We start from the raw sequence: 22,025 nt of genomic DNA, 5'->3' as shown, positions 1-22,025 counted from the left end.
CTCCCTCCAGACAAGAGATGTTGGGCTAAAGTTCTGATAAAATTTGGTAGTTGTAAGAACAGGAAATAATGTTTGCTTTTGTTATTCAGATCATGAAAATTATAAGATCCTTCTTATGAAAGTTACAAGAGCCTTGCTAGGATACTAAAAATATCTATTGATTTTCACTTTTGCAAGTGAAAGATGATGGGTCTGGAGTTCGGCTGATATCCATTTGATATTTATGGAATGAACATGGCATAGTTTGTAAGTACAAACAGTGTTGTCTCTTTTTATATTCATGTGCCTTATTTATAGTCATCTTATTAATTATATGTCTTCAATTCTGTTGTCTAGAATATCTCCATGAGACCTAGGCTGTGAATTTTAAAGGGTCACTCACTCAGAGGATTGTGCAAATCTTAACCTTGTCTTCACTGGCCTCACCCGACTCTGGGCCATGGAAGACCCCCTTGTCATGCTCCTGATTTGATTGGAATGCTTTCGAAATTTTACCATTAAATATGATGTTTGCATAATTTTACCATTAAGTATGATACAGATTTTTGAAAGGCACTCGTTATTCAATTAAGAAGGGCATCTTGCATTTTTAGTTTGCTATTAGTTTTTAAAATTAATATTGAATTTGGACAGTTGCTTTTTCTTTATTATTTGATATTCTTGTTTTTTAATCCATTATTCAGTCAGTATAGTATGTTACATTAATAGATGTCTATGATGTTCATTTATTGTTACATTCCTGAGCTAACCTCCTTTTCTGTAAAGCTCAATTCAAATACCACTCTTGATCTGTCACACAAAAGTAATGTCTTCCTCCCTCCCCTAAATTGCTACCACTCTGTATTTACTTTTTCTATATATTTTAGTATGTTCTACTTTGTAATGTATTTAGATATGTTCATGTTGTTTCGCCTACTCCTTCCTTCCTCATAATGCAAAGAATAGTACATTAGAAGCCAGGGAAGTTGAAATGAACTCAAGGTCTTCCACTTAAAAGAAAATTCCTAAGGCTCAATTTCCTTTTATGTAAAACAAAGACCATGATGCATGCCTTCCTGGCCTTATAAACATTTTTTTCTTCTTTTTTTTTTTTTTTTAACATCTTTATTGGAGTATAATTGCTTTACAATGGTGTGCTAGTTTCTGCTTTATAACAAAGTGAATCAGTTATACATATACATATGTTCCCATATCTCTTCCCTCTTGTGTCTCCCTCCCTCCCACCCTCCCTATCCCACCCCTCTAGGTGGTCACAAACCACCTAGCTGATCTCCCTGTGCTATGCGGCTCCTTCCCACTAGCTATCTAACTTACGTTTGGTAGTGTATATATGTCCATGCCACTCTCTCGCTTTGTCAAAGGTTACCCTTCCCCCTCCCCATATCCTCAAGTCCATTCTCTAGTAGGTCTGTGTCTTTATTCCTGTCTTACCCCTAGGTTCTTCATGACATTTTGTTTTTCTTAAGTTCCATATATATGTGTTAGCATACGGTATTTGTCTTTCTCTTTCTGACTTACTTCACTCTGTATGACAGACTCTAGGTCCATCCACCTCATTCCAAATAGTTCCATTTCGTTTCTTTTGATGGCTTAGTAATATTCCATTGTATATATGTGCCACATCTTCTTTATCCATTCATCCGATGATGGACACTTAGGTTGTTTCCATCTCCTGGTTATTGTAAATAGAGCTGCAATGAACATTTTGGTACATGACTCTTTTTGAATTATGGTTTTCTCAGGGTATATGCCCAGTAGTGGTATTGCTGGGTCATATGGTAGTTCTATTTGTAGTTTTTTAAGGAACCTCCATACTGTTCTCCATAGTGGCTGTACTAATTCACATTCCCACCAGCAGTGCAAGAGTGTTCCCTTTTCTCCACACCCTCTCCAGCATTTATTGCTTCTAGATTTATGGATGGTGGCCATTTTTTTTTTTTTTTTTTTTTGCAGTATGCGGGCCTCTCACTGTTGTGGCCTGTCCCATTGTGGAGCACAGGCTCCAGATGCGCAGGCTCAGCGGCCATGGTTCATGCGCCCAGCCGCTCCATGGCATGTGGCATATTCCCGTACCAGGGCACGATGTGTCCCCTGCATCGGCAGGTGGACTCCCAACCACTGTGCCACCAGGGAAGCCCAATAATGGCCACTCTTACTGGTGTGAGATGTTATCTCATTGTAGTTTTGATTTGCATTTCTCCAATGATTAATGATGGTGAGCATTCTTTCATGTGTTTGCTGGCAGTCTGTATATCTTCTTTGGAGAAATGTCTATTTAGGTCTTCTGCCCATTTTTGGTTTGGGTTGTTTGTTTTTCTTGTTATAGAGCTGCATGAGCTGCTTGTAAATTTTGGAGATTAATCCTTTGTCAGTTGCTTCATTTGCAAATATTTTCTCCCATTCTGAGGGTTGTCTTTTGGTCTTGTTTATGGTTTCCCTTGCTGTGCAAAAGCTTTGAAGTTTCATTAGGTCCCATTTGTTTATTTTTGGTTTTATTTCCATTTCTCTAGGAGGTGGGTCAAAAAGGATCTTGCTGTGATTTATGTCATAGAGTGTTCTGCCTATGTTTTCCTCTAAGAGTTTGATAGTTTCTGGCCTTACATTTAGGTATTTAATCCATTTTGAGCTTATTTTTGTGTATGGTGTTAGGGAGTGTTCTACTCTCATACTTTTACATGTACCTGTCCAGTTTTCCCAGCACCAATTATTGAAGAGGCTGTCCTTTCTCCACTGTACATTCCTGCCTCCTTTATCAAAGATAAGGTGACCATATGTGCATGGGTTTATCTTTGGGCTTTCTATCCTGTTCCATTGATCTATCTTTCTGTTTTTGTGCCAGTACCATACTGTCTTGGCTACTGTAGCTTTGTAGTATAGTCTGAAGTCAGGGAGCCTTATTCCTCCAGCTCCGTTTTTCTTTCTCAAGATTGCTTTGGCTATTCGGGGTCTTTTGCGTTTCCATAAAATTGTGAATTTTTTTGTTCTAGTTCTGTGAAAAACGCCAGTGGTAGTTTGATAGGGATTGCATGGAATCTGTAGATTGCTTTGGGTAGTTGAGTCATTTTCACAATGTTGATTCTTCCAATCCAAGAACATGGTATATCTCTCCATCTATTTGTATCATCTTTAATTTCTTTCATCAGTGTCTTATAATTTTCTGCATACAGGTCTTTTGTCTCCTTAGGTAGGTTTATTCCTAGATATTTTATTCTTTTTGTTGCAATGGTAAATGAGAGTGTTTTCTTGATTTCACTTTCAGATATTTCATCATTAGTGCATAGGAATGCCAGAGATTTCTGTGCATTAATTTTGTATCCTGCTACTTTACCAAATTCACTGATTAGCTCTAGTAGTTTTCTGGTAGCATCTTTAAGATTCTCTATGTATAGTATCATGTCATCTGCAAACAGTGACAACTTTACTTCTTCTTTTCCAGTTTGGATTCCTTGTATTTCCTTTTCTTCTCTGATTGCTGTGGCTAAAACTTCCAAAACGATGTTGAATAAGAGTGGTGAGAGTGGGCAACCTTGTCTTGTTCCTGATCTTAGTCGAAATGCTCTCAGTTTTTCACCATTGAGGATGATGTTGGCTGTGGGTTTGTTATATATGGCCTTGATTATGTTGAGGAAAGTTCCCTCTATGCCTACTTTCTGCAGGGTTTTTATCATAAATGGGTGTTGAATTTTGTCGAAAGCTTTCTCTACATCTATTGAGACGATCATATGGCTTTTCTCCTTCAATTTGTTAATATGATGTATCACATTGATTAGCGTATATTGAAGAATCCTTGCATTGCTGGAATAAACCCCAGTTGATCATGGTGTATGATCCTCTTAATGTGCTGTTGGATTCTGTTTGCTTGTATTTGTTGAGGATTTTTGCATCTATGTTCATCAGTGATATTGGCCTGTAGTTTTCTTTCTTTGTGACATCTTTGTCTGGTTTTGGTATCAGGGTGATGGTGGCCTCGTAGAATGAGTTTGGGAGTATTCCTCCCTCTGCTATATTTTGGAAGAGTTTCAGAAGTATAGGTGTTAGCTCTTCTCTAAATGTTTCATAGAATTCGCCTGTGAAGCCATCTGGTCCTGGGCTTTTGTTTGTTGGAAGATTTTTAATCACAGTTTCAATGTCAGTGCTTGTGATTGGTCTGTTCATATTTTCTGTTTCTTCTTGATTCAGTCTTGGCAAGTTGTGCTTTTCTAAGAATTTGTCCATTTCTTCCAGGTTGTCCATTTTATTGGCATAGAGTTGCTTGTAGTAATCTATCATGATCTTTTGTATTTCTGCAGTGTCAGTTGTTACTTCTCCTTTTTCATTTCTAATTCTATTGATATGAGTCTTCTCCCTTTTTTTTCTTGATGAGACTGGCTAATGGTTTATCAATTTTGTTTATCTTCTCAAAGAACCAGTTTTTAGTTTTATTGATCTTTGCTATCGTTTCCTTCATTTCTTTTCCATTTATTTCTGATCTGATCTTTATGATTTCTTTCCTTTTGCTAACTTTGGGTGTTTTTTGTTCTTCTTTCTCTGATTGCTAAAGGTGCAAAGTTAGGTTGTTTATTCGAGATGTTTCCTGTCTCTTAAGGTAGTATTGTATTGCTATAAATTTCCCTCTTAGAACTGCTTTTGCTTCATCCCATCAATTTTGGGTCGTCTTGTCTCCATTGTCATTTGTTTCTAGGTACTTTTTGATTTCCTCTTTGATTTCTTCAGTGGTCACTTCGTTATTAAGTAGTGTATTGTTTAGCCTCCATGTGCCTGTAGTTTTTACAGATCTTTTCCTGTAATTGATATCTAGTCTCATAGCGCTGTGGTTGGAAAAGATACTTGATACAATTTTAATTTTCTTAAATTACCAAGGCTTGATTTGTGACCCAAGATATGATCTATCCTGGAGAATGTTCCATGAGCACTTGAAAAGAATGTGTATTCTGTTGTTTTTGGATGGAATGTCCTATAAATATCAATTAAGTCCATCTTGTTTAATCCATCATTTAAAGCTTGTGTTTTCTAATTTATTTTCATTTTGGATGATCTTTCCATTGGTGAAAGTGGGGTGTTAAAGACCCCTACTATGAATGTGTTCATGTCGATTTCCCCCTTTTTGGCTCTTAGTATTTGCCTTATGTATTGAGGTGCTCCTAATTTGGGTGCATAAATATTTAAAATTGTTATATCTTTTTCTTAGATTGATCCCTTGATCATTATGTAGTGTTCTTCTTTGTCTCTTCTAATAGTCTTTATTTTAAAGTCTATTTTGTCTGATATGAGAATTGCTATTCCAGCTTTCTTTTCATTTCCCTTTGCATGGAATGTCTTTTTCCATCCCCTTACTTTCAGTCTGTATGTGTCTCTAGGTCTGAAGTGGGTCTCTTGTAGACAGCATATATATGGGTCTTGTTTTTGTATTCATTCAGCCAGTCGGTGTCTTTTGGTGGGATATTTAATCCATTTACATTTAAGGTAATTATCGATATGTATGTTCCTATTCCCATTTTCTTAATTGTTTTGGGTTTGCTATTGTAGATCTTTTCCTTCTCTTGTGTTTCTTGCCTAGAGAAGTTCCTTTAGCATTTGTTGTACAGCTGGTTTGGTGTTGCTGAACTCTCTCAGCTTTTGCTTGTCTTTAAAGGTTTTAATTTCTCCATCAAATCTGAAGGAGATCCTTGCTGGGTACAGTAATCTTGGTTGTAGGTTTTTCTCCTTCATCACTTTAAATATGTCCTGCCAGTCTCTCCTGGCTTGCAGAGTTTCTGCTGAAAGATCAGCCGTTAACCTTATGGGGGTTCCCTTGTGTGTTATTTGTTGTTTTTCCCTTGCTGCTTTTAATATGTTTTCTTTCTATTTAATTTCTGACAGTTTGATTAATATGTGTCTTGGCGTGTTTCTCCTTGGATTTATCCTGTATGGGACTCTCTGTGCTTCCTGGACTTGATTAACTATTTCCTTTCCCATATTAGGGAAGTTTTCAACTATAATCTCTACAAATATCTTCTCAGTCCCTTTTTTTTTTCCTCTTCTTCTTCTGGAACCCCTATAATTCGAATGTTGGTTCATTTAACGTTGTCCCAGAGGTCTCTGAGACTGTCCTCAGTTCTTTTCATTCTTTTTTCTTTATTCTGCTCTGCAGTAGTTATTTCCACTCTTTTATCTTCCAGGTCACTTATCCATTCTTCTGCCTCAGTTATTCTGCTATTGATCCCATCTAGAGTATTTTTAATTTCATTTATTGTGCTGTTCATCGTTGCTTGTTTCCTCTTTAGTTCTTCTAGGTCCTTGTTAAATGTTTCTTGCATTTTCTCTATTCTATTTCCAAGATATTGGATCATCTTTACTATCATTCTGAATTCTTTTTCAGGTAGATTGCCTATTTCCTCTTCATTTGTTAGGTCTGGTGGGTTTTAATCTTGCTCCTTCATCTGCTGTGTGTTTTTCTGTCTTCTCATTTTGGTTATTTTATGGTGTTAGTGTTCTCCTTTTTGCAGGCTGCAGGTTTGTAGTTCCTGTTGTTTTTGGTGTCTGTCCCCAGTGGCTAAAGTTGGTTCAGTGGGTTGTGTAGGCTTCCTGGTGGAGGGGACTAGTGCCTGTGTTCTGGTGGATGAGGCTGGATCTTGTCTTTTTGGTGGGCAGGTTCACGTCTGGTGGTGTGTTTTGGGGTGTCTGTGGGCTTATTATGATTTTAGGCAGACTCTCTGCTATTGGGTGGGGTTGTGTTCGTGTCTTGCTAGTTGTTTGGTATAGGGTGTCCAGCACTGTAGCTTGCTGGTCGTTGAGTGAAGCTGGGTGCTGGTGTTGAGATGGAGATCTTTCGGAGATTTTCGCCGTTTGATATTACGTGGTGCTGGGAGGCCTCTTGTGGACCAGTGTCCTGAAGTTGGCTCTCCCACCTCAGAGGCACAGCAGTGACTCCTGGCTGCAGCACCAAGAGCTTTTCATCCACATGGCTCAGCATAAAAGGGAGAAAATGTAGAAAGAAAGAAAGAAAAAAGAAAGAAAGAAAGAAAGAAAGAAGGTAAGATGAGGGAAGGAAGGAGGGAAGGTAGGAAGCAAAGAATGAAGAAAGGAAGAAAGGAAGGAAGGAAGAAGGAAGGAAGAAGGAAAGAAGAAGGAAGGAAGGAAGAAGGAAGGAAGTAGGGAGAAGGATGGAAGGAAAGAAGATAAAATAAAATAATGTAAGATAAAATAAAATAATTAAAATAAAAAATAATTATTAAGAAAAAAAATTTTTTTTAAAGAAAAAAGAAAATTTACGGATAGAACCCTAGGACAAATGGTGAAAGCAAAGCTATACAGACAAAATCTCCCACAGAAGCATACACATACTCACTCACAAAAAGAGGAAAAGGGGAAAAAATAATAAATCTTGCTCTCGAAGTCCATCTCCTCAATTTGGGATGATTCGTTGTCTATTCATGTATTCCACAGATGCAGGGTACATCAAGTTGATTGTGGAGCTTTAATCCGCTGCTCCTGAGGCTGCTGGGAGAGATTTCCCTTTCTCGTCTTTGTTCACACAGCTCCTGGGGCTCAGCTTTGGATTTGGCCCCGTCTCTGCATGTAGATTGCCTGAGGGCGTCTGTTCTCTCTCAGACAGGACGGGGTTAAAGGAGCAGCTGCTTCGGCGGCTCTGGCTCACTCAGGCCGGGGGGAGGGAGGGGTGCAGATGCGGGGCGAACCTGCGGCAACAGAGGCTGGTGTGACGTTTTATCAGCCTGAGGTGCGCCGTGCGTTCTCCTGGTGAAGTTGTCTCTGGATCCCGGGACCCTGGCAGTGGCAGGCTGCACAGGCTCTCCGGAAGGGGGGTGTGGATAGTGACCTGTGCTCACACACAGGCTTCTTGGTGGCGGCAGCAGCAGCCTTAGCGTCTCATGCCAGTCTCGAGAAGAAAAAGTCTCTTGCCTCTTTGGCAGGTCCAGACTTTTCCCCGGACTCCCTCCTGGCTAGACGGGGTGCACTAACCCACTGCAGGCTGTGTTCAAACCGCCAATCCCAGTCCTCTCCCTGCGCTCTGACCGAAGCCCAAGCGTCAACTCCAAGCCCCACCCGCCCCGGCGGGTGAGCAGACAAGCCTCTCGGGCTGGTGAGTGCTGGTTGGCACCGATCCTCTGTGTGGATATCTCTCCGGTTTGCCCTCCGCACCCCTGTTGCTGTGGTCTCCTCCACGGCTCTGAAGCTTTCCCCCTCTGCCACCTGCAGTCTCCGCCCTCGAAGGGGCTTGTAGTGTGTGGAAACCCTTCCCCCTTCACAGCTCCCTCCCACTGGTGCAGGTACCGTCCCTATTGTTTTGTCTGTGTTTATTCTTTTGTCTTTTGCCCTACCCAGGTACGTGGGGAGTTTCTTGCCTTTTGAGAGGTCTGAGGTCTTCTGCCAGGGTTCAGTAGGTGTTCTGTAGGAGTTGTTCCACGTGTAGATGTATTTCTGGTGTATCTTTGGGATAGAAGGTGATCTCCGCGACTTACTCTTCCACCATCTTCCACGAACCCTTATAGACATTTTATAGTATCTAAATGAGATATGATGAACATGGTATTCTGTAAATGTAGAAAGCTTCATACACATCACTTTTATTATTGATCATTAAGCTTCAAAACTTGCTAAAATTTAACTCAGTATTGGCTATGCTTGGAGATAAAAATTACGTTGAAAAGTTTTTCAGATTTCTATTTTAATGCCAACCTGGAATGAACAGTAACAGCAGTAGTTATACTGAAGGATTATCAGTTATCCTTTCATATGTTATAAATCAAATTGCCTTGAGGCTCACCATGCAATCTTTGAATGTCATATACCCCCTGCAAGAGATGGCAGATACAAGTAGCGCAAGGGGATCATTGTTCTGCTTTAATCTCAAAGATTATTTTTTGAGGTCCTACTGAGAAAATGATCTTGAAAGGGAGAATTTGTGGAAAGCATGAAAGAAGTTTCCAAATTCTAAAAATTTCCCACTACATATACAAAACAAACTTTGCATATCAGCACATCAAATATTACAGTAAGTCCTAGTGTAGTAAACTCAGGGTATTCTGAAATTTGCACAGCATCACTTCTGTTCACCACTGTGTACTGGTAAAGGTAGATCACAGGGCCAGCCCAAATTCAGAGTGGAGAAATAAACTCCACCTCCTGATGGGCAGAACTGCATATTTATACTGCAAAGGACATGAATATATGGAGGAATAGAGAGTTGGGGACATTTTTGCAAACTACTGCACCTATCCATAGCAAAACCCTATAATGGGGTTATTAGATATGGTGACAGAAAAGTCAAAAGCCAAGAGGGCTTGGCCTCATTCTCATTTGGTTATATGGAAAGTGAAAGCCACAGGGTTCCAATGCGCAGTAGGAAGACATAAGAGGAGCCTACATTAGAATAGTCAGCTGTCCCTTTCCTCCCATGTGTCGTGAGGTGAGTGTGATTAGATATTCTGCCTGCCCTGTGGGAGACAAGGAAATGATAAGCTGAGAATCAAGATCTGCTATGCAGTCACATGGCAAGGTGCAAGCTCCAGAAGCTGGGGCTAAAAATTCCAAATAAAGATCATATAGATAATGTTGCTTATACACACAATTTCTGCACCATTAATAAGAAATATAAAAACTATCAGTCCCTGACTGGATGAAGAAATAATTTATATGATCTCTAGCTCTAGACTAGCTAAAATGCCAAAGTGGAGACCAACAAAGAATGAAAAGGCACACAGATTTTGTTGTTCTCCTTCCCCCAACCCTACCCCCACCATAAGGTCAATCACACTACCCCATATATGCTGGGGAGGAGAAAGATTTCCATCTTGGGGTGGAGAAGTGTTGGAGCAGGACCAGGACACTGAAAACTGAACATTTACTCAAAAGAGACATGAGTGACAAAGTTGTCTGAAAAGGAGATGCACATATCAGAAGGGATCAAGATACCACAGTTTGGCAACTTAAAAAAAAAAAAAATCTATTCCCCGATGACTGGGGAGTTAAGATTATATCAGATACATAAAATATAAAATGTCAGGTTTTTTTGCATAACAGAGAAGCAGTAAGGGACAGTTCTAGATTTTGTGTAGGCTCTGTTCAAGAAAAATGAAACAAAATATATAATGTTTACAAATATGACCCAGACACCTGATCCTGTGAACTCTTCCTGAAGGCTCCAAGTCTCAGAAAGGACTCATCCAACTCCCACAGGAAAGGGACCTGGAAGTGCTGCATCATTAGCGTCACAGTAAATTTGCCTCTGATAGCAGCATATCGAATACAAGAGGTTTTTATAAGTGTACCATCATCGGACTTCTCTTTTTTTCTACAGAAATATTTGTATAGTGAGTTAAGGAGTGCTTGTACCAAGTAGGTGGCAAAGCAAAGGTATTAAGGTATTTAGACCGAACATGTTCCTGTAAGTAAAAAGGCTATTTACTTCCTTTTCTTCTAAGTTCAAATAGACATGACCACTTTATAGGTCTTGATTGGAAATTGTCTTACATATGTCTTCAAAAGCCTTGAAGATTGAAGTATTATATGCTGTCAGCACAGCCATATGAATGGGGTAGCCGAAGGCCCAGGATAGAGAGGCCTGAGAGTTTCCTGCAGCTGATAGAGAAGCACCACTGCCTATTCTCCACAGAGCTACCTTTCTCCCATCTTCTCAGGTCTAAACATCATGTCAGCTCCAAAAGAAGCCTCTGATGTGCATTGCAGATTTCTCCTCACCTCTCCACAGCATTTCCCTTTGGTTCTCAGGACCTAGTAGAATGTGCAAGTTCCCTGTTCTACTTTGGTGAGCCCATATCTGGCCCTCTTCCTCAAATCCTGTTCAGTCTTTCATGGTCCTAGTGACCAAATTGTGATCACAACCAACTTTGTGATTTGAGTTTAACCTGCTGAATGTTCATGTCTAGTCTTAATCATGGAATAGGGTCATCTGTCATTAGGCTGCCTTCATCATTCCCAAGGAAGGATTACATTGTTTCAGTCAAACCTATACTGAAAAAACTTTTATGACACTAGTCTGTTGTAATCTAATAATTAATAAGCCATTATCTGTTTACCTAAGTCACTTGATTTTCCTATTTATATGTAAAAAGAATTTATCTAGTCAAACTTCATTCCATGTGTTTCTCAATACTTTATAACATGGCAAGATTTTAATATAGTTTGGCATTGTTATTTTATATTCACACAATTACATGAAATACTCCGGTTTAAAATTCAGTAAATTTAAATTTAAAACTGTAATTGTCCTTATTTAGTTGCCACTTAGTTTTTTAGAATTGCAGTTTATAATTATGCATGCTAAAAATGACAGGTTTTCATATTCTCCTGTTGACTGACAAAACAACTCTTCCTATACATTCCATCATTTTTGCCTCACTGAACTGTGAAAACTACTCAACTATTTGAAATTTATTTTGCAATATTTACTAAAATATAATCTGAGATTCCAATCTCCCAGCACACCATGAGCTCACTCTAAAAGTTTCAGAGAGGTGAGAAGATAGCTCTACAGCATTAATGGAGTGTTTTATACTACTCCTTCTTAAAGCTGTGATACAAGGCAATCTACTCATATAAATTCAACATTCTTCTTCTATAGTCAAAGACTATATTTAGAAAAACATATAAAAGTTGAATCTATCTTATGTAAGAAACCAATTTTCATGCCCTGTTACTTCCTTCTTAACAATGGCTAAGATAATATGAATGCAGGTACTTTCATTTCAGTGAGAAATCCTATAAACCAGATATCTTCACCACCCCTGTTTATACAGTATTCAGTCTATTTAATGAAGATGTTATGCTTTCACAAAGTATTTATAACTGCTGGGTTAGAAGTCCCTCTGACATAAATAGGTCACATCATTAGAAGGACCAAGTATCCATTGACTTGAGCCCATTTTTAGAAACTTGAAGCTTGTCTGCCCAGTCAACAGTTATTAACTCCTCCATTTACAAAATCACCAGGCAACATGACTGAGAGAGAATATTTCTTAAAATAAATGAAAACCAGTGCATGTTAGATGTCATAGCAAAAGGAAACTATCATGGGGTAGAGAGAAAGTAGAGCTTGAGGATATAGATCTGAATTTTAAGTGTCACTAACTCATACTTTGGTGTGAGCTGGTTGAGCAGAGTTCTCTCTTCAGGCCTCAGTCTGCTCATCTGTAACATTCTGTAGTTAAACTGAAGTAACATTTTCTAAGATACATTCCACGAGTTATACAGCCATGAAATGTTTTCAGAAAAAAGAAAAAAGGAGAGGGGTTTAAGAAGGTATGGAGAGAGTATATACTAAATCAGTAGATTCACAGTGCATATTCATGAGACCCTGAGTATCTTGGCAGTAAAGAAATGTCTTACATCATAATTCTTTTATGAATATATTTAACCAGAAATTCCCTTCCAAACTCTCCTTTTTATGTAACATCTCTTCATACACCAAAGAAATACTATTCCAAGAAAGAAACATTATAAGAGGTTGATTTTTAAGGTTCTTCTAGCTTTAACGTATGACATGTGTCTCTGAAAGCCCTACTTTCTCCAAAAGTAGATTTCCCAGTCTTGAAGCTCCTGGGTGAAGAGTTTCACCCAGTCTGGCATTCTCCTCTCCAGTTTTGCCTGCACAGAAGCAGTCACTGCTCTGGAATTGCTCCAGTCATCTGGGGGGATGAGACAATCATCTGGCGGGACGAGCCACCCATACACTCATCTTCTTGGCCTCTGGTCAGGTCATCTCCTTGAAACAGGCTCCCTGTGCTCTGCTCAGGGCTCACACCCATGCCCCAGGCCAGCACATTCTCCAGCGGTCCACAGCAATCTTCAGGTCTACTCAGGCTCTGGTTAGGATCACAGAGCCTGGGAACCTTCGCCCACCACCACCACCCCTGCCTAGCAAGAGCTGAATTTGAGCGCTGCAAGAGAAAGAACATTCCGCTTTAAGAAGATAAAAAATTCAGCTCTCTGGTAACCTTCCACAGGTCCATAGATGGTTAAGCTGCAAACAAGCAGAATAGCTTCAAAAGGTACAATTATAACTGAAAATGTAACTCATAATCCATTTATTTGGTGCAATAGCTGCTAAAGGATCCATTATCAGAGGCTGGAAAAAGAATTTCTCTCCCTATGGATCTTACATTCTATCCCAGGCTGCACAGAACTCGTGGTAACTGACTATTCTCTCACATTGTCCTGCTGTTTTCCCAACTTCCTGGGAATCCCCTCACACTCAGCTTTACTCTTCAAGGAGACACAGTTTACTGGATATTACCTACATTAAACACACTATTTTGTTTAGAGTTAATACATAATAAAAGCTTAACCCCCTTATTCAATAAAATTTAAGAAAAATAAACAAGACTATGAGTTGAGAATCTTCCATTTTTAAGTAACTTAGTGAAAACTAGGTTAAATAATAAAGGAAATGTATCAGCTCAAATAAATGAGATGTTTTAATAAATATGCTCTAAGTGAGGCTTAATTCAGAAGCTCAACAATGTTATGAAATACCTGTTTCTTTTCCTTCTTTTTTTTTCCCTTTTTTTTAAAATGTGTTTGACATTTTTTTTTAACTGATGTTTACTTGATTTACAATGTTGTGTTAGTTTCAGGTGTACAGCAAAGAGATTCAGTTATGCATACATATATATCTATTTTTTTCATATTTTTTCCCTTATAGTTTATTACACAATACTGAGTAGAGTTCCCTGTGCTATATGGTAGGTCCTTGTTGGTTATCTATTTTATATATACTAGTGTGTATATGTTAATCCCAAACTCCTAATTTATCCCTCCCTCCGCCTTTTCCCTTTGGTAACCATAAGTTTGTATAAGTTCATTTGTATCATTTTTTTTTTTTTAAGATTCCACATATAAACAAAATCCTATGATATTTGTCTTTCTCTGTCTGGCTTATTCACTTAGTATGATAGTCTCCAGGTCCATCTTACTACAAATGGCATTATTTCATTCTCTTTTATGGCTGAGTAATATTCAATTGCAAACATATACCACATCTTCTTTATCCATTCATCTGTCAGTGGACAGTTAAGTTACTTCCATGTCTTGGCTATGGTAAATAGTGTTGCAGTGAACATTGGGGTGCATGTATCTTTTTGAATTATGTCTTTCTTTGGATATATGCCCAGGAGTGGGATTGCAGGATCATATGGTAGTTCTGTTTTTAGTTTTTTAAGGAACCTCCTTACTGCTCTCCATAGTGGCTCTACTATTTATATTCCTACCAACAGTGTAGGCAGACTCCTTTTTCTTCACACCCTCTTCAGCGTTTATTATTTGTAGACTTTTTGATGGTGGCCATCCTGACTGGTGTGGGGTGATACCTTATTGTAGTTCTGATTTGCATTTCTCTGATAATTAGCAAAATCTTTTCATCTGCCTTTTGGCCATCTGTATGTCTTCTTTGGAGAAATGTCTGTGTAGATCTTCTGCCCATTTTTTGATTGGGTTGTTTGTTTTTTTTGATATTGAGCTGTATGAGCTATTTGTGTATTTTGGAAATTAATCCCTTTTTGGTCACATAATTTGCAAATAGCTTCTCCTGTTCTGTAGGTTGTGTTCTCATTTTGTTTATGGTTTCCTTTGCTATGCAAAACCTTTTAAGTTTAATTAGGTCTCATTTGTTTATTTTTGTTTTTATTTCCATTACTTTAGGAGATGGATCGAAAAAGATACTGCTGTGATTTATGTCAAAGATTGTTCTGCCTATGTTTTCCTCTAGGAGTTTCATACTATCCAGTCTTACATTTAGGTCTTTAATCCATTTTAAGTTTATTTTTTGTATGGTGTTAGAGATGGTTCTAATCTCATTCTTTTACATTTAGCTGTCCAGTTTTCCCAGCACCTCTTATTGAAGAGACTGTCTTTTCTCCATTGTGTATTCTTGCCTCCTTTGTCATAGACGAGTTGACTATAAGTGTGTGGGTTTATTTATGGGCTTTCTATCCTGTTCCATTGATCTATATGTCTGTTTTTGTGCCAGTACCATACTGATTTGATTAGTGTAGCTTTGTAATATAGTCTGAAGTCAGGGAGCATGATTCCTTCAGCTCTGTTTTTCTTTCTCAAGGTTGTTTTGACTATTCAGGGTCTTTTGTGTTTCCATACAAATTAAAAAATTTTTTGTTCTAGTTCTGTGAAAAATGCCATTGGTAATTTGATAAAGATTGCACTGAATCTGTAGATTGCCTTGGGTAGTATTTTGACAATATTAATTCTTCCAATCCAAGAACATGGTATATCTTTCCATCTGTTTGTGTCATCTTCGATTTCTTTCATCAGCATCTTATAGTTTTCAGAATACACATCTTTCATCTCCTTAGGTAGGTTTATTCCTAGGTATTTTATTCTTTTTCATGCGATGTTAAATGGGATTGTCTCCTTAATTTTTCTTTCTGATCTTTCATTGTATAGAAGTGCAAGAGATTTCTGTGTATTAATTTTGTATCCTGCAACTTTACTGAATTCATTGATGAGGTCTAGTAGTTTTCTGGTGGCATCTTTAGGATTTTCTGTGTATAGTATCATGTCATCTGCAAACAGTGATGGCTTTACTTCTTCTTTTCCAATTTGGATTTCTTTTATTTCTTTTTCTTCTCCAATTGCTGTGGCTAGGACTTCCAAAACTCTGTTGAATATAAGTGGTGAGAGTGGACATTCTCATCATTTTTTTTTTTTTTTTGGCCTTAGGTGGTATGTGTTCCATTATAAGATATACTCACTTCATGGTAAGTGATTCTGTGAACCACATGCTTTATCATTTATGTCAAGCAGGATTAGTGTGAAACTGACCTTTCCTGAAGATCATACAAGAGTCTTAAGCTTTATTTTGATTGATTCAATCAGGATATTTCCCCATCGAAAAAAATGGAAATACTGAATATCTTAGGTCTCAAATTACCAGTTACTACTAACAAGGAAAGTGTTGGGCTGAATGATTTGGAATAGGTCTACTTCGGGAAGTGAGGATGGAGCAATGCCATCTGAATCACATGGTCAGTTTCTTTCAAATGTGTGAAGGGGAGTGGAAGCTTCAGAGGCAGCCACAGTGACAACTCTCTCTCTCTCTCTCTCTCCCTCTCTCTCTCTCTCTCTCTCTCTCTCTCTCTCTCTCTCTCTCTCTCTCTCACTCTCTCACACACACACACACACACACACACACTTTAAAATCCATATTTCATGAAAAATGAAAACAAATAAATATGAGAGAATTATAAGCATTCCACTGGATAAGCCAAGCCTCAGAATGTCTACCACATACAGAGTTCCCTTTTGAGGTCATCTGTCCCACCCTCAGAATATGCTGAAAGTATAGCCCTTAGTAAGTTGTGTTTTATACCATGTAGCATGCCCTATGCATGGGCCTCTTGTCCTAAAGTGGCAAATCCATAGGCTATGAAAAATGACGAGAGCCAGTCAGACACTCTCCTTGACTGTGGAGATACCCAGTTTATTGTTGGAGCTGAGACTCTTAAGTGTGTGAATGAGCTAGATATGGAGCCCTGAGGTCTCGTGGGAATCCAAAGTTATGAGTAACAAGAAGCTATGAGACAGAGAATTTATACAGGTTAGAAAGGGAAGAAGTCTGGCCTTAATGAGAGGAGGTCAGAAGGTACAAGAGAAAAGACACAAAAATGGAGAAGGGGACATAAAGAGTAGCCACATCTGCAGCATCCCCATTCCTGAAGGATTTTAGCCCCAGTTTCTATGAGAGCAACTCCACTTCTCATCCTGAAATCCCTGCTGCTATTGTTGCTCTCCATATGTTCTTTCATAGCCATCTACCCCTTACATATGGTATTTCAAGTGAGTTCCTGTTCCATATAAATAATAGAAGCAAACTGAAAAATATATTATGAAAGGATTCTTTGTTTAACCTAGTAATTCACTATGGGGTTCTTTGAAAAAAACCTGCATTCCTGTTATTTTTAAATTTATAACAAAAATTTACTTGACATATCCAAGAATAATTGTTTACAAAGAGATGGACCATAGTAAATCTTTTTAAAATGTATTCTTTGGGCTTCCCTCGTGGCGCAGTGGTTGAGAGTCCGCCTGCCAATGCGGGGGACACGGGTTCGTGCCCCGGTCCGGGAAGACCCCACATGCCGCGGAGCGGCTGGGCCCGTGAGCCACGGCCACTGAGCCTGTGCGTCCAGAGCCTGTGCTCCGCAACAGGAGAGGCCACAACAGTGACAGGCCCACGTACCGCAAAATAAATAAATAAATAAATAAAAATAAAATGTATTCTTTTAGATTGCCTGCAAGAATTTTGCAGAAGGAAAATGTAACACCCTCCTCCCCAAATGTTTTGGTCTTTGCTAATACAAACTAGAGAACAGAGCAAAGCCCTGGGCTGAAGATACCTGTAAGGCTGGGGATATGTGACTCATTTAAACATATGCTGATTTACTCCCTGGTTGAGTCAGGGAAAGTTGAAATAACTATTCCCAAGGTGTTAATAAACAGGGTTGTTGATCTGCTTACCCACTTGTTATTGAATAAGCATGTGCTCTATTTCTAATTTACAAAATATTTCTAAAATACATTTAGATGTAAATAACTGTTAAGACACTTCCAAATAATCATTATTAAATTTAAGAATTGAATCCAGTTTAAAAATTTTAGTGCTGTGGTGATCTATGAAGCCACAGATACATTCTGAAAATGAATTGTAAAATTCTTTGATACTCTTTTTTTTCTGAGAAGAAAATCTAAATTTGGTAAGTCCATCTACCATGCCAGGAGAGAAGAGCCATTGATACACTGCTCTGGGTCAGTTTTCCTAGAAGCAGGGGTTCTGTACTCCTAACTGACCTGCCAGTTTGAAATCTTTTCTTGGCAACTGTGACTTCCTACAGTGTTGAAAATACTGTCCATTTTGAGCTCACATAGCATATTTAGTCTGAAGCAATATGGTGTTCAAAATAAAACCCCTAGATGAGAGGAAAAATTATGAATTTTTAATGAAAGAAAAAATAATCTATAGCTGTTAGATTCAAAACATTGGATTTAAAATACCCTCTCATATCTCTGAATTATTATTGCCAAGGAAATGCTATTAGTCAACTACATTCTTAGAGAATAAATTTTCACTTCTGTGAGAATCATGAACACTTGATCAATTAGTATGATAAATTGACTTGTAAGATTTTTGGTGTAGAAAAAAAGTAGGCCCACTATATTGCTTCAGGCTGACTCTCTCAGATACCATGAGAAGTTTCAAAACTATCCTGATAAAATGCCTAGCTGTCAAGCTCCTAACTGCTACAGTAGACATAACTGTGGGTTACCAGCTGTTTGGGACTCCTCTCTTAGTCTATAGCTGCCTTGGTGTGCTCCTTCAAGAGAAAATTTTAGAGTCCTCAGGAGTGAATTTCACACCCATCATGTCGTTTCCTCATTCAAAAATTTTATCCATAAAAAAGTTCAGTTTCATGAAATACGTTCAGTATGCCCTACTCTTAGATACTCCTATAAGAATAATATCTGTAAAAGTATGAGATAATTTTTATTTACCTGTTTAGACCCAGAATTATATTTAAAAATATATTGCTTATGTTAACCCTAGTCACCTTTGTTTTTTTTCAGATTTACTTATATTATGGGTATCTTTGGGTATCTTGCTTCTTGTTTGGAGTGAGTCATCCTAAGGTTTATGCTTCCTCCACAACTGGGGCAAAGTAAGAGAGGGACTCCTGTCTAAGACTCAAACTGCAAAATGGCTCTGGAGCCCCTGGGCCCTAGGAATCTTCTCGAGGGATAATAATTAGAATAAGAGCTTCTAGTAGTCTACCCCCACATGTGACATTTCCATCCACAGGTTCCATGATGGAACTGGAAAGTAAGAAGAGTTTGGAATTTCTGGAGCTCCTCAGAATATAAAATGTTTTCTTGAAGTGTCTCTGGATCCTCATATTGTCCACGGTCTCAGGCTTAACCTTCAGATGAGACCTAAAGGCTACCTAATCTGTTCAAGTAATGACTATAGTTTAATCCTAACCAGTATATGGTTAATGATTATATGTTAAAAGTCTCTTGGTTCTTCTGATAGGGTGGGTTCTTGGGGTAGGAGTGGCAATATTCATTCATTCATTCATCTTCTGCAGGTAAACCACCTTGATTTTCCTCAAGGACTACCCTACACCACTCTTAGACCAAGTAGTTATGTTGGTATCAACACCATCCTTAATCTAGTAGAGGACATAGGATGTATAGGTGACCAATCAGAGAACCCATGCCTCTGGTCACAGTGAAGAGGGTCAAGGAAGAATACATGAACTAACAGCTAGTAACACACACTATTAGAATCTTTTCCAAGATTATTGAAGAGGAACATTTTCCTCCCTCCCTCCTTCCCTTCTTCCCTCCTTCCCTCTTTCCCTTTCTTTCCTTCTTTCTTTCCTCCTGTTGTTGTTATTTTGTTTTTGGATTTGAACTGTGAAGACTATAAGCCTAAACTGCTGGCATACATACCTCTACCCAAAAAGGAGCTTTCTTGAGAACAGAGCTAGGATAGAGCGAGGCAAATCCAAGAGATGAAGAAAAATCAACCTTGGTAACACCGTTCAAGCCTCTAGATCCAGCCACACATGAAGTCAGTTCTACCTTTGAACTTTTATTTTATGTACGCCAGTATGTTTCCTCTGTGCTTAAAATAGTTTGACTATGTATGTATGTATGTATTTATTTATTTTTGGCTGCATTGGGTCTTTGTTGCTGTGCACGGGCTTCCTCTAGTTGTGGAGAGCGGGGGCTACTCTTCATTGTGGTACACAGGCTTCTCATTTTAGCTTCTCATTCTGCTCTATTGTTGCAGAGCATGGGCTCTAGGCATGTGGGCTTCAGTAGTTGTGGCTCACGAGCTCTAGAGCGTAGGCTCAGTAGTTGTGGCACACAGGCTTAGTTGCTCCACGGCATGTGGGATCTTACTGGACCTGGGCTCGAACCCGTGTCCCCCGCATTGACAGGCGAATTCTTATCCACTGCGCCACCAGGGAAGTCCCGAGTATGTATTTTTGAATTTTCAAATTTAAGAGCTCAATTTACATCTGCTACAAACAGGGCATATGATATTCTGATGAAAACTAAACATATATTAGGTTTTCTTATGACCATGCTTTCTAAGCTTTAGCATCACCAACATTAGTATCTGATATCATACCCAGAAATAAAAATGAATTTATAACCTACCAAGCAGAACTGATCCAACTGCCATGAAAGTGCTCCATTGGACTGGTACTGTCTCTAGATGAACCACTGAGAACCTATTTGGCCCTTGAGGCACAATAGCAACAGCAATTAAGTATCTATGAAACTAATGCCAAGAAGTCTGAGCAGCTGCAAGATAACAGATAAACTCCCACCATCCCATTCATTAGCAACTACAGTGAGTGCCAAGCCAGAAGGGAAAAAGATGACTGAATAATTCTCCATCATTTTTTGTCTGCCAATTACTACATGTACAAAAGCAAAATAAATAATATATCTGGTTTTTGTAAAATGTGTACTTCAAGAGCTGCACCTTAAATTGTATGAAACACATATACTTTGGAAGAAATAGTCTTTGAGTTACTCTGCCTTGAAACCAGCTGTGCTTGAGTGAGATCTGGAAATCCCATTCAAAGGCACTTGACTGAAAACACTTTCCACTCAGATGAACCATTAGCATTAATGAAAATCTGTAAATCTTCTATACATTTCAAATGAAAACCACCACAAATGCTTAACCACTGGTCTTGACAGGATATGCTTTGTGGAGTCTGTGATGGGAACTTAAATTTTGGGAAAAGCGTACAAAGAAAATGTTAGTCATCATGCCCACAATTATAGATCAGTGACTTAATGCTAGTGTATTTAGAGGGAGGGGGGCATAGTCAAGCGATACTTATTTGGTCAAATGCTGGAACAAAAAACATGAGTCGATTTAATGTGTTCCAACCCACACTGGACACTAAACTAAGCTACAGTTACCACAAGAACCTCAGGGGAAAATCTGTGGCAGTGTTGTTGCCAATGTCTAAGCAAAACCAGAGTCTAGTAGATTGAAATCACTCATTTATGTCTGCCTTGCCTCCATTCATTAGCCGTGAATTAATTCTCTCCCAATTCTGTTTGTACTATTCTTATGTGATGCCCCACTGCTAGCATAGCTCTTAGAGTAACTTCTAGGTAAAAAAAAATATGGAGAGCTTCTTTAATATTTATAGTCTTGATTTATAGAAAATATCCTCTAAGAATTAATTTAATTGGATTTCTAATCCAGGAGCAAAATGGGAGGGGAGCTCTCCAAGGTTTGTGAGCAACAGAAAAATATACACCCTTAGATCAAGAAGGGTCCCAGTTGACTAGAAGGCTTGGCAGATATGAGCTTTCTTGGGATTGATAAGATGTATCTGAACACATTCCCATTTTATCAGGTTGTCTGGAGACAAGATACTTTTTTGAAATATCCTTGAGGTCTCGCACTTTATACTATTTACTGAGAGTTAAAAAGATCTGATGGCTGATACGTTTAGATAGCACTAGGGGTCTACATCTGAAATAGAGTTATGTCATAAGTACACTGTTTGACTTACTTACATTTTCTTTTCCAGTGTGTACAAAGCTATTCAGCGAAGAGATTAATTAAACTCTATCGTAATTGGAAAATTATTATTTATATCCCCATTATATGCAAGATATATTATGCTAGATACTTTTAAGACATAAAGATAATGACAAACTAGTATTCCTCTAAATATAATTCTAGTTGGACAACAAGAACTGGACACTGCAAATATTAGCAATGATTGCTTCAATAGTTGGAGGCACTGCTAGCATTTGAGAGGAGGGACAGTGATGCCAATGGCTTCAGTGCTGAGAAAATTCTGCATCTCTACAGATTTCTGAGTATCTAAATGGAAATGTAGTTTAAAAATCTGTGTTCAGTCGCATGAGTCTGGACCTCTTTTATAAATATACACCAAGAATTTTGCATGAATTTGGTTTATATTGAATTTTCTATTTTTAATATGCAAGGCAAG

Source organism: Monodon monoceros, unplaced genomic scaffold, assembly GCF_005190385.1.
Source record: "Monodon monoceros isolate NGI ecotype Baffin Bay Population unplaced genomic scaffold, NGI_Narwhal_1 Super_Scaffold_12, whole genome shotgun sequence".
Lineage (NCBI taxonomy): Eukaryota > Metazoa > Chordata > Mammalia > Artiodactyla > Monodontidae > Monodon > Monodon monoceros.
The sequence above is the reverse complement of the archived record's forward strand: the minus strand, read 5'-3'. Positions refer to the sequence as shown.